The sequence below is a fragment of the Myripristis murdjan genome, chromosome 9 (assembly GCF_902150065.1).
Source record: "Myripristis murdjan chromosome 9, fMyrMur1.1, whole genome shotgun sequence".
Classification (NCBI taxonomy): domain Eukaryota; kingdom Metazoa; phylum Chordata; class Actinopteri; order Holocentriformes; family Holocentridae; genus Myripristis; species Myripristis murdjan.
In genome coordinates this window covers 10,066,723-10,083,037 of record NC_043988.1, presented here as the reverse complement: position 1 = coordinate 10,083,037, position 16,315 = coordinate 10,066,723, and the positions used below count along the sequence as shown (strand labels likewise).

Here is a 16,315-nt window from a genome sequence, read left to right as displayed (position 1 = left end):
TTAAGGATGTTTATCCTTCCCAGTATGTCAATCTAAAACCAGGATTACCAACATAATAGGCTACAAAGGATTTAACATATAAACTTTGCACCGATCTCTAATACCAGCAGAAAAGTAGTGATGTAGTGTGACTCAAGTCAATAACTCAATTCACACACCTCCACTTTATTTATTTGAAAGTATTGTAAAAGGAATCAAATTGATGTAAGTGTAATGAAAATACTGTATGACCTTAGATAGATAGATAGATAGATAAATAGATAGATAGCCAGATAGATAGATAGATACAGAATTCAGCCTACATAAATGTACACAGACGTGCAAATGTACATTGTAGTCCATTCATATTGATAAAATAAGAATATGTAATAATAAAAATATGTAAAAATATGTATCGGTTCATTTATGAAGATATGCACACATACAGGTCACATGCAGACTGTGCCAAGAAGATGCACACAGTGTCTAATGTAGAGCAAAAGGACGTATAGTATAAATGAATATAAGTATAAATTAATGTTTTTGAGAGAATGTATCAAATTGGTGTCTTATAACAGTCCCCTTCTGTAGGTCATGATTGTCTCTTGATTCACCTACACATCACCACCTATCTGTATTGGACTGAATGTGTTGTGGACATTGGAAAAATGAGCAGTCCTCTAGTAAAGCGGAGGGGCGAGAGAGCATGCGGACCTATTGAGAGAGAGAGAGAGAGAGAGAGAGAGAGAGAGAGAGAGGAGAGAGAGAGAGAGAGAGAGAGAGAGAGAGAGAGAGAGAGAGAGAGAGAGAGAGAGAGAGAGAGAGAGAGAGAGAGAGGCGGTTCAGCCCCGCTATGGTTTCAGCAGCACCGACTCAGGGAGTAGTACCAGACCACTGTGTTGTGCAGGAATAACGTTAGGCACGACGTAGCTGAAAACCGCCAGCGGAGCAGATGAAAACGAGAAGTACTCTTTCATGTGGATTATTTTGGGAGGAAGACATTCATTTGAAGCGAGGGGAACATTAGCCAGCGTAACGGGAACGACTGACGAGGACTGGGACATTAACGTTACCGTAAGATAACACCGCCGAATGGTTTCTCTTGCCCCTTCGCTAAGGTTAGTTAGCTTCCATCGCTGGCTGTCCGTTGGTTAGGGGGGTCTGTCTGTTGTTTGACGATGGGGTCAGGCTATTCTTTGGAGCAGAGACACTGCAGTGCTCTCTTATATTTAGCCACACAATTGACCCAATCTTTAGGTAATATAATTTAAGAGAGCAGTGCGACAAACTGGCAGTAGGAACCGTCACGGTACTACCAGTTGGCTAGCTAACGTCAGCTAGTTAATTATTTTATAAATCAACAACACGTGCTACATGGCTAGCTAGGCTAAGCTAGCTTGGTTAGTAGCCAACGGTGCTATCTGCCAGTGCTAAGAAGTAATGCCAGTTCTGTTTAACAGAATCACATTTAACATTATGTGAGCAAACATAACATCTTCTTACATCTTCTTACCCATCGCTATCAATATTTTGTGATAGTAGATAAATAATGTCAACTGAGTACTAACCAGGATCAGTCCAATCTAACGTTTAAATAAGTTAGCCAACTTGGCTATCCACAAGAGTGCCAGCTCTGCGTTTGTAAACATTGGTTTTAAGTTACCATTGACCAACGATAGTTAGTTTGGATAGTAACACGATGTTTTGCTATCACATAACGTTAGTAACGGTTGTTTTCTTTTCCCAAATCACTGTGCGTCCATGGACTTGATAAGCTCTTATTTGCTAACTAGCTAGCTAGCTAGCTAGCCAACGAGCTTGATGTCAGGACACAAACACAAGTCAATGGGTGACTTACCGCAGCTAGCTACAAATGTTAGCGATAGATGTTAGCCTTCTGTGGTTAGCTGTCTGAGACTGTTTAATGTTACCGCCTTATAGCTATTAGTCCTAGGTTTGCGTGAACTTTGCCATATAAGTTTATTCTCAATATCTGCCCTCAGTTTATTAGAAAGGCTACGTTAACAGTTAACCAACAATTCAGTTAGTTAACTACCTGTAAGCTGTTATCATTAGACGTGGAGGTCTCACTTGCCATTGAGCAGTGTTGATAAACTTTTAAGAAGCAAGAAAATATTTTCAGATATACTGTTGACATCTTAATGCGTTATCCGAGGTCCTCTTGTGGAATGCAGTGAGACAGAACACCAGTCAAAATTAGCTGTTCATTAACACTGACACAGAAACATTGTATTACTCTTCAAATTGGCAGAGGCAAGGCAGTTTAGCTACCCAGTCACTACAACCATTTAACCATTTCCATAATAAGCAATCATCTATGTATCTATCTATCTATGGATTTTTCATCTGTCACCTTCCATCTATGTTTTGAAGCTATCAGAACATCTGGGGGTCCATTTAGCAAAAGGGTGAGTTATTTGTTCCTCTGTAAATGAAATGGGGCAGAATTTTAAAACCACACTGCTAAAGCAGATCTGAAGTTTATGTTTATTTGCCATCTGTAAACTGGAATTCATTAGTGTAAGCTGCATAGTACTGAAAAGAGCCAGACTTTTTTTTTTTTTTTTTTTTAACTTTTGGTGATGCCTCTGTGTCATTGACATGTGGACATCATACACACAAGCATTTTGAAGGATTGTGCAAATATTTTGCCCCAGAAAACCCAGGGCGACGTTTTTGAAACATCACAATTACCATTTAGGTTATGTATTTATAAGTGTATTTGTGTTGTGCCACAGAAATGAAAGATCATTGTGAAACTGCATGGCCTCACCCTAATTTCAGTGGGGAATATTAATTCTCTGTGGTGCTAACTTATAGTACTGTTATCATTTTAATAGTAAGCGAAATGCCACAACCCAGACAAACTGTTTCATTACAGTAAGATAAAAATTGGGTAATGAGTTGTGAATGTCATTCAGACATATCTGAATAATACTAAATATTTATGGTGGCTGTTAAATTTGATTAGTTTGTTTTGTTGGCTTGTTTTGAAATGAAATATTACTCTGTTAAAGCTTGTTAAAGCTAATGACATGGAGAGCAGTGACATGTTTGTATTGCCTGCAACCTCACAGTGAGTCCTCTTTCACACAGCTGCCACAAGGCAGTACAGAGATCACAAAGTCTACTGTTAATCCGTGGTGGTGTGACAGTAATGGTTCAGCTGCCTTTTAGTCCTGTGCAGTCATTGCACACTGTCATTTGGTCACAGCTCAGCTCAGTGGTTTGGATTGGAAAGCGTTAAAAGAGCGTGAGGAGATATCTCCCCCTTATCCAAAAGGGTAATGGGGGCAAAGATAATCCCGTGCTCAGTGTGGTGCCTCAGGGAGACTGTTTCACTACTAGTTCAATTTCTGCTTATATTATGAAACACGATGTAGTTATGAAACTGGAAAGGAGAGCGCTTCTTGTTCACTTTATTGCCCAGGAGAGATGGTTCTTTACAGTGAATCATTGTGAGAAAAGACAAAATGTTGCACCACCATAACTCACAGAAATGGTTGTGGTTGAAAAGGCTAAAAAGCATGACCTTTTAACGGTTTATTTTTCAAAAATGGTCACTTCTCTTATTTCACCTCTCTGTCACAGCATCTGTTTATGCAAGTCATGGTGTAAATAAAAAAACAGCAACCCCTGAAATGTGTACCTAAAACAAAAGTATTCCTCAAATAGTGTTGTAGTTGTCTAGATATAAGTAGGCTAGTTGTTGATAGGAAGTGTTTAGGATGTTTATGTATGCCAAGTTGCATATGATGTTACAGCAGGCCTGACAATACAGTTTACTTCCTAAACAGCTATGGGCTAGTGGAGTGCAGTGTTGCGGGGCTCCTGGTGTGTCCTGGGAGGTTCCACTGTTGCTTTGAATGAAAAACTAAGCCATCAGCCTATTTGCTTTTCATGGCTGTTCACAATGAAAAATGCTACTTTAAGTCCTCCTTTGACCAAAAGCACCTTTGGCTGCCATTTGGTTACACTTAACATTTGTTGGCAGTGTTTTTTTATGTTGATGGGACAAGTTACATAATGAACTGGCTGACAAATTTCATTATAAAATAAATGCTTACTGGCTGCTTTTTCAAAAGAGGCAGTGTCTTAGAATTTTCATTGCCAAACAGAAGAAAAATGTCTGTTTATTTGGACTTTATTATTTATTTGGTCTTTATTTGGTCTTTTTGCCATAGCCAATGGAAGTTTTATGTCCTTTTGAAGTTCTACCCCTTCTGCTGGCCTTGTTAAGGATTTTAAGATACTCAGAATTAAACCTGCTAATAGTAGTATTGGAAAGCTGCTGCTACTGAGTTCTGCCCCTTTTCTACCAAAACATGTCCAGGGCCAAAGTTCCTGGGTCTTGCTCTTGGAAGAAGGTTCCAGGTGCTAAGCGAGTAACCTAGACACTTCTGTGTTTGTGTTCACTGCACCCCAAGAACAGTTCATTTAATGTAGATAAAGAGGTGGTGTCCAGTAGGGGTGGTTAATCTGTGTGATTTCACGATTCGATTCGATTACGATTACGATTACGATTATTGAGGTCCCGATTCGATTAACAACCAATTTTCGATTATTAGCGATTCTCGATTACCGCGCTCCTTCTCGTCTGTGTCTTTCCTCTGCTGTCTCGCGGTGTTTGTCTAACCTCTCGCGAGGGGATCGAGCGCGAATCGCTGATCGGCTTGGTGAAGCGCGAAGAACAGTGTCACCAAATAATCGATTCTTAAAAATTTAATAATCGATTCATAATCATCCACAAGATAATCGTGATTAATCGATCATCGATTTTTTTCACCACCCCTAGTGTCCAGTCATTCTGTATGTGACTGACAGCAGCCAAAGAGTACACACTGAAGATGTCAAAGTCGTCATTGTGTTCATGATTAGTTACGACTGCCACTGTGATGATGCATTTGGTTTTGGAGAAGAGGCATGTGGATTAGATTGAGGATGCCAGAATAGCAAAAACTGAAAAGAGAAAGGAAACTGCTGTTATGTACAGTAATTGAGATCAACTGTGGCACGGTATGCAGTCTCAGTGCTTTGTCTCCATGTTTTTTTGTGTAAGATTAGAATTTTTTTTTTTTTTTTTTTTAATTTCTGCTGTATTAGACAGTCACAGAGACAGGAAAGACAGGGCAGAGAGAGAATGACATGCAGCAAGGGTCTGGGCCAGATTCGAAACCTAATGAACTCTGCTTAGTCCAAAAATGCTTCCCACAAGTGTCGAAAACAAATTGTTAATGACTCATGAAAGGGGGCACTGCTCAAGTATAGAGGGTGGGGCTAACTTGCACCATTGAAACTGGACTCCATTTAGAAGCTATTTGCCTTTTTGTTAAAGGCCACTAACACTGCCACACACTCCTTTTGCCAGTTGGCATGAACAGTTAATCAGCTGTCCTTTGGCTCATGACCAACCTTTCCACAGAAACTTGTGCAAGTCTGTGTATCTATTTGTATCTATCTTTATATTACAATAGGCCACTCCCATCGCCATGCCTCTTCTTAGCCAATTGGCATGAACACAAACGCACACCTTCTCACACACACACACACACACACACACACACACACACACTTGATCGCTATGCCAAATTTTACCCTCTTAGGGCGAGAACTGGCTGCAAAATATTGAGGAAATTTTTGTTGAGCAACTGACCGACAGAGTGAGCTACAGAGCTGTTAGTGCCAGCTAAAACTGGCAGGGCGATATTTTAATGTTGCTTGCGTCATTTTTAACCAGTTGCAAATTTTCAGCTCCACCCTGACAGTCACCAGGTTCTCAGACTGCTACCTTGGTTGTGGGGACTGTCTTTTGGCCTACAAACCAGTTCCTGGGGCACAAAAAGGGACTGGCTCCTCTGTTGTAAACAGCAGTAAGGGTTCTTGTGTTCTGGGAGCAGTTCCTCTAGTGGAAAAGGGTTTTGCCCGCTGCTAATGAGTCAGTACACCCTCACTACTTATGTAATGATGCATGTTCAACCACTGCTCATATAATAATGTGTATATGTAAATGTGGCTAGTCTGTTACAAAAGATAATACAACATATATTATAAAGGACTTAAAGTACAAGTTTTATGGTATCATAGTAGCCAAAACTCTGACATACTGAAAGACGGTTAACTTACCCTGGAGTATATTTTTATTGAATGAACTTGGTCTACTATGATACCAAAATTAAAGAGTGATAAATATGGTATTCTATGTTTATAAAGAAACAAGACCTCTAATGTTTCGGGTATCGGTCTAACCCTTAGAGCTGATTATTGAACCGAAATTCAAATTTACAGTGTTGGGCTTTAATCACAACACATGAAACCATGATTATGGAAATGATGCAACTTTGGTAGTGTTGTGGTGCACTTTTATGAATGTTTAAGTTAACATGCGGAACACAAAGAGGGAAATATGAGGCATTCACCGTGAAACTGCCTCCCAGGCGCAATCCTTCCTTCCACGCAGCGCCTTGCTCACTCAGTGAGTAACAACAGCTGTCTAACATTTCTTGCTTGCTGGTGGACTGCACCTGGTAAGCTCTGTGTGTGGAGTCTGTTATGCTTCACTCGGTGTGGTGGGGTGTTATGATCAAGCACAGCTGGTCATTTGCAGTGCCTCAAATGAATCTCACAATCAGAGAACCATTGTACTGGACACACACACAGACACACCTTGGTCCCAGTCATTGAATTATGCCTGATGTTGTGCAACTTTACTGCTTACTGGGTCTGCCACATGGAAAGACCCTGAGTGCACCATATCATTTGAGGAAGCTGCCTGTCTCAAATTGCCATGACAACACACAGTAGGGTTGGGCGATGTGACCTCAAATCAATATTGTGATGAACTGAACAGTTTACCTCGATTTCAATTAATGAACAGTTATTTTGTATGTTGATTATATCGACTATGTATGTATATTGATTGATAGATAGATAGAAACATATTTTCATGATGGCACAGTGTAACCTCTGTCGAGGGTTTTAATGAAGTGTTTCAACCCACTCTGGAAATGGCATCAGTTATTTCTTTGCATGTTTTCAAATCATTTTCATGTTGTGTAGCATTTGTCAATACTTGTGTTATCAACAGCTGCTTTGTGGAGGCACTTGTTGCTGGGCTCTTGTCAGTTTCTCTCTTTTTTTGAGCCATGCACTGTTCATATTCACTAATGTGATTGTGCTCTAAGTGTTGAAAGAAAATTAATGGTATTATCTTTGGTTGCTGAAACTGTTTTTCCACAGTGTTTACATATGACTTATTTTTGTTCGGTGTCATCTTCACTAAAGCCAAAATGTGTCTCAATGATGGACACAACATTTTTCTTTGATACATGGTGCTCAAGTTGCTCAGTGGGCTCAGTGTTAAATTCTCCTCCATGTTGCTTCCATGTCACCGACTGGACGGGGCAGAGTCATGTGACTACACTCGCGGTAGTACGTTATAAAGGGGACATTACATGAACACACAGTGGGGAAAGTATACAGAATTAAAACAAACAAACAAACAAACTAATTGACATAAGCAAGATTATGTTCTGAATGCTGGTTTTGATTAATTTTCGTTTAACTGTCAAGCCCTAACACACAGTACAGTTAATCTACTCCCCTTGCTTGTCTAAATAGCCTATAGCTTGACCCATGATTTTTGTTCTCTTGTCTTTGAGATTATCTCTCTCTCTGTGTATCTCTGTCTCTGACCCCCTCTCTGGCATATTTAGGACGCAGTTGTAGAACTCGTTACACAAAGGGGGTTGGGTGTATTGGGGCTGCTGGTCCAGGGGTTAATGGGGTCTGGCGGCTAGCCTGCTCCTGGGCCTGTCACTGTGTGGAACTCACCAGGGCCACAGCAGGATTTATGGAGAGGAGCTTTCATTACAGCAGACTGGCCAAAGGGCTGTCTTTGTCCTGTAGAAGAGAACCTTAGTTTGGACCTCAGAGGGCATATATTTAAATAGAGAGAAGCATACACAGATTTACATGAGTTGGTTTTCTTTGTATTTTATTTATTTGGCGTAATTACTGACTGGGCTTTATGGTGTCATTGTGCAGTGGTTGTTGATGAAATGGAAATGATTCTTATTGTCATTACATTGCACACTCAAAGGACTCTACATCTGTCACAAATTGGTTGCATAAATGGTAGCTTAGAAGTCAAGGCTAACTCTCAATAATTCATCCTCTTCATGTTAGAAAAATGTGAAAAGCTGCACCATGAAACTTGAATGCTACTGCGCAAAGGTAATCCCATCATCTAAATACATTGCTGCTGCGTACATTCACTAAAATCACTTTTCTCACATAAAACCACAACAGTAATCACAAATATGTGTGCATTAATATCACGTGTTCTGTCTTCAAAGCTTTAAGAGGTTTTTGGGCTTGCTTGTTAATTAACATGGTTATGCTTATTGAAGCAGTTGCTCTGCTTTAAGAAAAATAGCCTACATTAATGCTCTGTTCTTTAAAGAAACCTTGAAATAATCTCCCATGATTTGGAAAGTATCCCAGTCACTTAAAAATGTCTGATTGGGCCTCAATACTGATCTTTGATATCAGCTCAAGACACACTCCTACTTAAACAGGTCATACAAGCACCAGTTTCACAATCAGCCAAATAATGGCAATAAAATAATACTGGACCACTGTATTATTTCTTTTCAAAGCAAATATTGGCCGTTACAGTAGTTACTGATATATTTGTGTATCCCTAATATTTGGCTTCTGCTGTCCAAGCTGTCAATCACAACCACTCACAACAAAGCACAAAATAGCCTTTGAGCAGAATTTGAATGCACCTTGAAAAAATAGTTCCTTTCAAGAGTGCACATGCAACAAAGAGTGCAACAAAGTACATTCAAGTTCCATGGACAAATCTTTCACATTTTGTGAACATCAGTAGGAGTGAATTGTTTGCCTTTGAAGCTAAGAAAGCATACTCTGTACACATTTACATAAATTATATTTGTGCCATGCAGATATGATATTGTGTGGATATCCGACCCCAGCCTGCCAGGACCTGGTGGGCTGGGCAGGGTTCAGACAAAAAATTTGAAATTTGGTTTGGGGTAGGGTTCGGTCACATTGGTGTTATTTTAGTGAAACTCTGTTGTGGAAAAAAATAAATGATGGACCTATTATCTATTCTGGGCAACTTCCTATATAATTCTGGAGTTTATGTGACGATGCTGAAGGCAACATGTAGGCTGTTTCAGGCGGTTGTATATTTGGTATATTTGTATGGCTCACAGGTGAATGAGCATCTACCCAAGTAAATATCTGGGCCACTTCTTGTAGATCAACTCAAAAGAAGTACTGGAGCGCATGGTATCTATTGCTTAATTTGGGTGCTAATGACTTATGTTTCGACACACCCAGCACCTACTGCAATGGCAGCGCCAGATCAGTTCTTCTCTCCTAGAACGCAGCCCATTGATTGGTTAACAGGGAAAAGTTGTACTGGACATTACAGTGATGGACATTACAGCACTTCACAAAACAACAACAACAAAATCAGGGCCATAGCAATGTTACGAAACAAACATTATAGCAGCAATATTTTATGCACAAACCTTTTGAATTTAGACATCCTTGATTGTGTGTTTGGGCAAAAGCAGTAAGAAATCTGTTTATGAAGCGAGATAGGTTTATTTCTTACATTGTCCAAACCAACTATATTCAGTGTGTAGATCCATCCTCCTCCTCTGAATAATAATGTGCTGATAATGTCCACTCCTTGTTCTTAATGTTGCTTAAGAGGCATGGAAGAATCTAGCATTGAATATGTTTATGTGCACACTGCTAATTCTGAACCCCATTGATGACTGTGCTTGTTGGTCACCAGATTCAATAACATGGATGCTGTATCTACAAAACAAACAACATGGCCATGGAGTGTTGAAGCTGAGAGCAGCTGTGGTTGCTTATTTTTTAATTATTTCATTTGGTCAAGGATTTTACTTGATTCAAACAAATAGTTTTGTGGAGCCTAGCGAGCCTGTGTGCAGAAAAACGAAAGCAGAATTGAGATTGACAGAAAACTCAATCAGCAGGTTTACTTTAATCAAGGTATGACAGGCAGAAATTGCAACCAAATCATTTACCAACAAAAGTCATTATATTGAAAACCGTTTTTTTAAAAATCTCACATTAATAAGTTAATTAAATTGTGATCATGTCAAAACAATGTTTGATATCTCAAGATAAGCTGTGATGTGGAGATAACAGGAGTAAAAAATATATATGAGCGACAACAGCTACTCTTACATAGTGCAGTGACTAGCGGTAGATAAATCCAAACAAATCTCATGGAAACTGGGCTGTCAGAGAACACGTTACTTTGAATCATGTAACAGTAAAAGAAATATTGCTTTACATTGATTACTCCTCATAGTTGGGATATTGGTGGGCATGTAAACTTTTGGTCTACAAGCACGGTGTTTTTTTGAGTTGTGCTGTGTCTCTGCCAGTATGAATTGAATTAGGAGTGTGCTCCAATTTTTTTTCTTAAGAAATGTCAGATTGATATTCTGATAGTTCAACTGACAAGTGTTGATGAGCCTAGTTCCATGCTGCTTCGATCTCGAGTCTTGCCCTATGGTCACACCTGGACATGTGTGTTAGATACTGTACTGGAGTGCTGATCAACAGAGCCTATCCTATAACCATGTGATGCAACAGGCTGCATTTGCGACTGGGCAAATATCTCAAAGATGTCCAGAAACTGGTTTTGTTTGGAAACAAACTTGATCTAATTGGTTAAAAAAATGCCAACTTGAAATAGGGCTGTGCAATATAGCAATATATATTGTGTGATGCCACAAAAACATCTAACATTCTTTGTTTTGCTCTATCGTTAAATTCATCGTGTCACAAATCAACTCGTTCTGGTAATTTATTACGAGAGTTTATTTTCTTTAGTTTGGACAGTGTTTTGCGTTCCTCTGCACCACATGCATGAGTGAGGGCAACATTAACTGACTGCCTAACACAAGTAATGACACAGCTTAAGTGAAATCCTGTGTGGAAGTGTAGCGACAGCTATGGTGTAATGGTCTACACTGGTGTGAGCATTTGCTCTGAGTATCACACTTCACCGATCACTAAAACTTTGGACAGCAGCATCAGGATTTTATTAACTCTGTGCTAATGAAACTAAGAGGAAAAACAGCACAACTTATGGCTGCATTCATTGAAACAAAATGTTCACTCCAAAGCAATGTTTTTTTTTTTTTATTATTATTTCTCACTGTGACTTTAGTGACGCCTTGCAGTCTGTAGAATTTGGGGATTCAGTGGCAGCATCTGAACAGGTATGCAGACTTCCTCAGCTCCAGCTGGTTGACGAGACATTAGAACTGGCATCATGTGTCTTCGTCAACTGGCACAAAGCACGGCAGACGCAAGGGAAAAGTATAGTGGGCCTCAGCGGCATTGCGTCATCCTACATGTAGTTACACGCAGGGTCAGAATATTGACAGAAAAGTAAAGGGCCTAGGGAACTGACCTAAGAAGTGTTGCTCCATATGGCACATTCAGGGAACTATTGTTGCTCTCCATGTGGTCTTTTTATGTAAACTATTTATTCATGTAATTTACTGAAAATGTGCTATATTGTGATATATATCCTTATCGGGATATGAAGTTACCTATATTGGGATATAAGATTTAGGTCATATCGCACAGCCCTAAATTGAAAGTACTTTTATGTACTTAAATTTTATGTTCAGTATTGTAATGAAATAATCACAGTCATGACCATCAATGCTGGGTTACATAGACCCTGTGAGATACTTCAAACAAGCCCAACTTTCACTCCTAAATTGGTTTTTAGTATTGTCTGCCTTAATCAGAGCAATGGGGCTAATAATTAGGCTACAGTTTTTTAACATGTTATTTTCAAAATCCCTTTGAATACTGAGGTACATCTAGTATGATAGAAGTTGCCTGAGCAACTTCTATTGTGTAGACATGATGGCCTATTGGACAAGATTGAGAAGTCTTAAACAATATATTTTTGGAAGTTTATATTTTTTCACAAGGAGAGAGACTGTTATGAAAAATATTCTTATCTATTTTGATTTTCCTGGGTATGGAGTGGGGGAGGTGTCCATGAAACCAGTCACCCATATTTAAATATACAGAACGAGAGACAGACAGAGGATTAGCAGAGATTAGAAATGGCTCTGTGGTAAGTGATTCACTTGACTCTGTTATGCAACACAGATGACAGCATTTTATAGGACATTACTCTTGTTTGCGTAGGCCACAGCTGTGGGTGGAGTTATATTTAACATTGTGATTAGCTAAACTTTTCTGTCGCAGTGGTTTTGTGTCTTTGTCTATTGCTATGGATGTCATGGCATGCATGTTACAGGATAGTTTGTTTTTCACATTCTGGAAAGCTTGTTTGTAAGGGCAGCCAACAGCATATGCCTTAGGGCTGATTTGCTCACAGTGGGGATATGAGTGACATGTAACAGTGAAAGGTATGTAGGCCTAAGTGGAGTGTTATTACAGGTTGATGTGTACTTGTGTGGGAGGATTTGCCTCCTGTCTTGACATGTGCACTGGATCAATGACTGTAGTACACTGAAGTTTGGAACGTGTAAGTCTCCTGCTTCCATCCATACTTGGAGCTGCATGTGTGATGTCTGTCTTCTGAAATATGTTAAATATTTTTTTCCTCAAAATCCCTCTGTATCATGCCCATAATTCAGAATCATGCATATTAAATCTAGGTTGGGTATTTTTTTTTGGTAAACTGTCTCTGTATACAAATGAGCACATGTATGGTGATGAGTGTGGGCAAATGCATGTGTATTTGTGTATACTTACACACTTGCAGTCAAACTCACAGTTGTACCCTCATACACACTCAAACTGTATCATGCATAAAGGGAAGCTCTGTAAGGCGCGGGCTGCTGTCATGAGGAGCAAACAGAGGCACTTGGGTTGCATGCTACTATACAGAAGAACATTTCAAAGCTCTTGAATAATTAATCAGTAGTGAGGAGGAAGTAGGTCAACCCAACAGACAAGAGCACTCCTCTGTTTTATTTCCTGCTCCTCAGGATGGAGAGCTGAATGTCAGGTAGGCTTTGAGAGCAGAGCCAACAGAGACTGAAGAGGGATCTGAAATGTGAGGCCTCACACATCAGAGCAGTGCTGTCTGATTGTGTCCCAGGGGACTCAGGGTGTTAGGTGTAGTGCTATCTGTGGGGATCTGAGGAGAGGGAGTGAGTGTGTATTGCTCTGAATGATTATGTGTCAGTGTGTCTCTGTGAACAGAAGGAATAGCTTTCAGCTCCTCCAGTGTGTTTTGGTGGAGCGCCCGTGGCTCCATGGTTACAGGGATTCGTAGTTGGCTGTTGAGGCGGAGTGTGAAGGCCCCAGTTCTGGGCCCGCCAGCAGGGAGGGGAGGGACTTATGTAATCCACACAGTGTGGCTGGGGCGGCCGGCAGCAGGGGAACAGGCAGGAAATCCAATAGCTGCACTGCTGTCCAGCCTGGATGCAGCTGGACGACCACATCTGGAAGTACAGTCCACCCAATCACTGGCCCTGTTCATCTCTTTCCTCGTCTTTCTCTTTTGTCCTTATTGTCTCCGTTTGGAGACACCATTATGTGTGCTATTTTAAGTGCTAATAATGGGAATGATCTACTACTAAATAAAAGCATGCTGTGTGATTATGTGCCCGCCTGAAGTTTTTTTTTTTTTTAATCTGTGGCACTTGCACCAGTACATCAGATGATTATTTCTAGCCAACCGGATACACATTAGAGGGTGACTTGGGAATGGATTTACCCTGCTGTCCCATTGCACTCACAAAAATACTTGTCCCGTCCCAATCCCGGAAGAGCAACCTGTCTCTCTTTTTTTTTTTTTTTTTTTTTTTTGTAGACTGATTTTGACTTGATATTCTTGCCATCCCTTACTTTATTTTGTGCTCCTGGACAGCTTTTTATTCACACCACTTTTATAAAATTTATGGCCGTCTGTCCATACATGTCACACACTAGTCTGATGGCTGCAACCAGCCACTAGGGCAGTCAGGAGAGAATAAAAAAAGACAACAGAATAACTAGTATTATTTTCAAAATAAAGAAAACAGCATTTATTCATATTACAACTGCACATTGCATATATAAAAATTTACCTATTTTTATTATTGTTCCCCTTCTGCCTGATCCTGTTGATTTTTTTCCTTGTCCTGTCCCTGTCATGTGGTGAATACTGAAATTGACCTGCATCCTGCAGGAATCCCACAGGAATCCCATGACCCACAAGATTCCCCCAAAAACTTTACCCTCTAATACACACATAAGCCAAAAAAAACAACAACTATGTGTACACATAATAATTTATGAATTTTACGTAATTAAGTTGGGCTTAGTATTTGGAAACAGCAGTGAAAATAAGCCTTTTTAAAGTGCCTTTGTTCTAGAAGGCAAACGTTTCAAAGTCCTCAGGAAATAAAATCTTCCTGGAAAATGGTCAAATGGTTTTTATTGGTGACCTCAGGCCTCTCAAATAGGTGTAAATAAAGTGGCAAGATAGTGCAAAAATCTGTGAAGGTTTTATCATTATTTTATTTACACTATCTTGCCACTTTATCTTTCCGGTTGAATATAAAAGTGTTTGCCTCCCTAACTGATATCCTTTTGGCTTACACTATTAACTGCCTCCCCACACCTCCATGTCCAACCTGTGTTATGTCCTGCCCCAACATACTGTTATAACAGGAAATTCATAAAATCAAGCCAGATAACATTTATGGGGTCTTAAAATATGTTCATGGCAGCCCCAATGCCACCTTAGTTTGATATGGCAAGTTTACCATTTGTAGAAAGGTAAGAGGGTCAAACCTATTTTAGGGGAAATTGGAAGCTGACTGGTTTGTATCTTTAAACAAGGATGTTGTGGACATTGCATACTTTTTAAAAATTTTGCTCTGACCCTTTGTATCCTGTATGTGACAAAATTATTTCAGGTTAGTGTTGTAGTATCACAATGCTACTTCCATTTTCTTGTCACTATGATCTCCCAGTTGTTTCCTCTATTGTTTTTTTTTTCTTTTCTTTTTACTCTGACAAACTTGGTGACTCATGGTTGCAGGTGTTGATCATTACTTTATAATGCTGCAAATCATTATGCTGTTAACATGATGGAATATGTGTCACAGAGTGAGATTCAAAATGAAAGGTGCGACAGGCTGCGGTTTAGGGAGATGATTGTACCTCTTTCACACTCAAACAAATTACAGACGTGTCATTAGGGTGTGGGTGCTCACACTTTTCTCACAGGCTCTGTAGTCACTGGCTGCATGTTGTGACCGCAGATTCACATCCTGTCTGAAAGTTGAGCGGAGGTTAGTCAAGATTCGCCTGGGTTGTCAGTAGGTATTCTTTAACTGTTTGGTGCTAACTAGGGGTGTAACAATATGTTTTGTCAAAATGTGGTGATGTGCAGTATCAGATTTCAAAATGCATATTGTGGAGAGCTTGCATTGTTTATATGATTTAAGATAGCACTTTTTTAAATTCTAATTATAGATGTAGTATTTTTAACTGCTACAACACATTTTGTTTACAATTTTATACTATAGGCAGAGGTCTAAAGATAGATCTGTTTAAAATATTATGATAAATGTGATTGTTGATTATGCATTAGAAGTATAAAAAGAATTTTTTTCAGTCATATTTTGTCTTGATTAAAATTTTGTTCAAAATATGACAGTCGAATTGTAAATGGAGTGAATCGCTACACTCCCACCACGAACAGCAAGCCACCAGCCACCTGCCTGCCAGGAACTCTCCTAGCCTATATATCATGCTAGCACACGGTCATTAATTATATCACCTATTGCCTTTTTTTTTTTTTTTGCCTCTGTCTATTACCTTAACATTTACCTTCAAGGTAGCAAGTAATTCTCTTGTTTGCCTAGTTGGACAGTACTGGTTGGAGGCCTTTATTTTGCAAGTGTTATATTTAAGGATTTTGGGATTCTTTGGGATTCTTCTTTTAATCCAAAATTGTTTTGGGTTGGGAAAGCTAAATGAAATGGGCATTGATCCAAAAAATACAGAGGAGTGCCCTTTGACATTTTTAGAGTCTTTTCATAGTCACCTCATTCTATGTTGCTGTCCAGGAATGGGATTCTTATTAACCTGTCATTTTTCAATTTCAGAATCAGTGTTTTAACTTGGATACATTGTAATGGGCCCATATTGCATACTGTATCATGTTTGCAGTGTATAGACCAAAATGTGCTAGGCATCTGCTCATCTGGGCAAAATCCTATTTTTTATAGCTTTGTCAAAA

The 16,315-nt window shown here is 39.5% G+C and overlaps 1 protein-coding gene across 10 annotated transcripts in view; it reads left to right on the top strand.

The window, feature by feature from the left end:
- The first annotated feature begins 798 nt into the window (after window positions 1-798).
- ncor2 (nuclear receptor corepressor 2) overlaps window positions 799-16,315 on the top strand; it is a 99,940-nt gene continuing 84,423 nt past the window's right edge. For 6 of the 10 annotated variants that reach the window (XM_030059429.1, XM_030059430.1, XM_030059435.1 and 3 more), the window contains exon 1: window positions 799-1,053. The gene's annotated coding sequence lies outside the window, so the exon portion shown is untranslated. Of the gene's footprint in view, window positions 1,098-16,315 lie in introns of all 10 variants that reach the window. The other 4 variants (XM_030059437.1, XM_030059436.1, XM_030059428.1 and 1 more) reach the window with 3 other exon arrangements.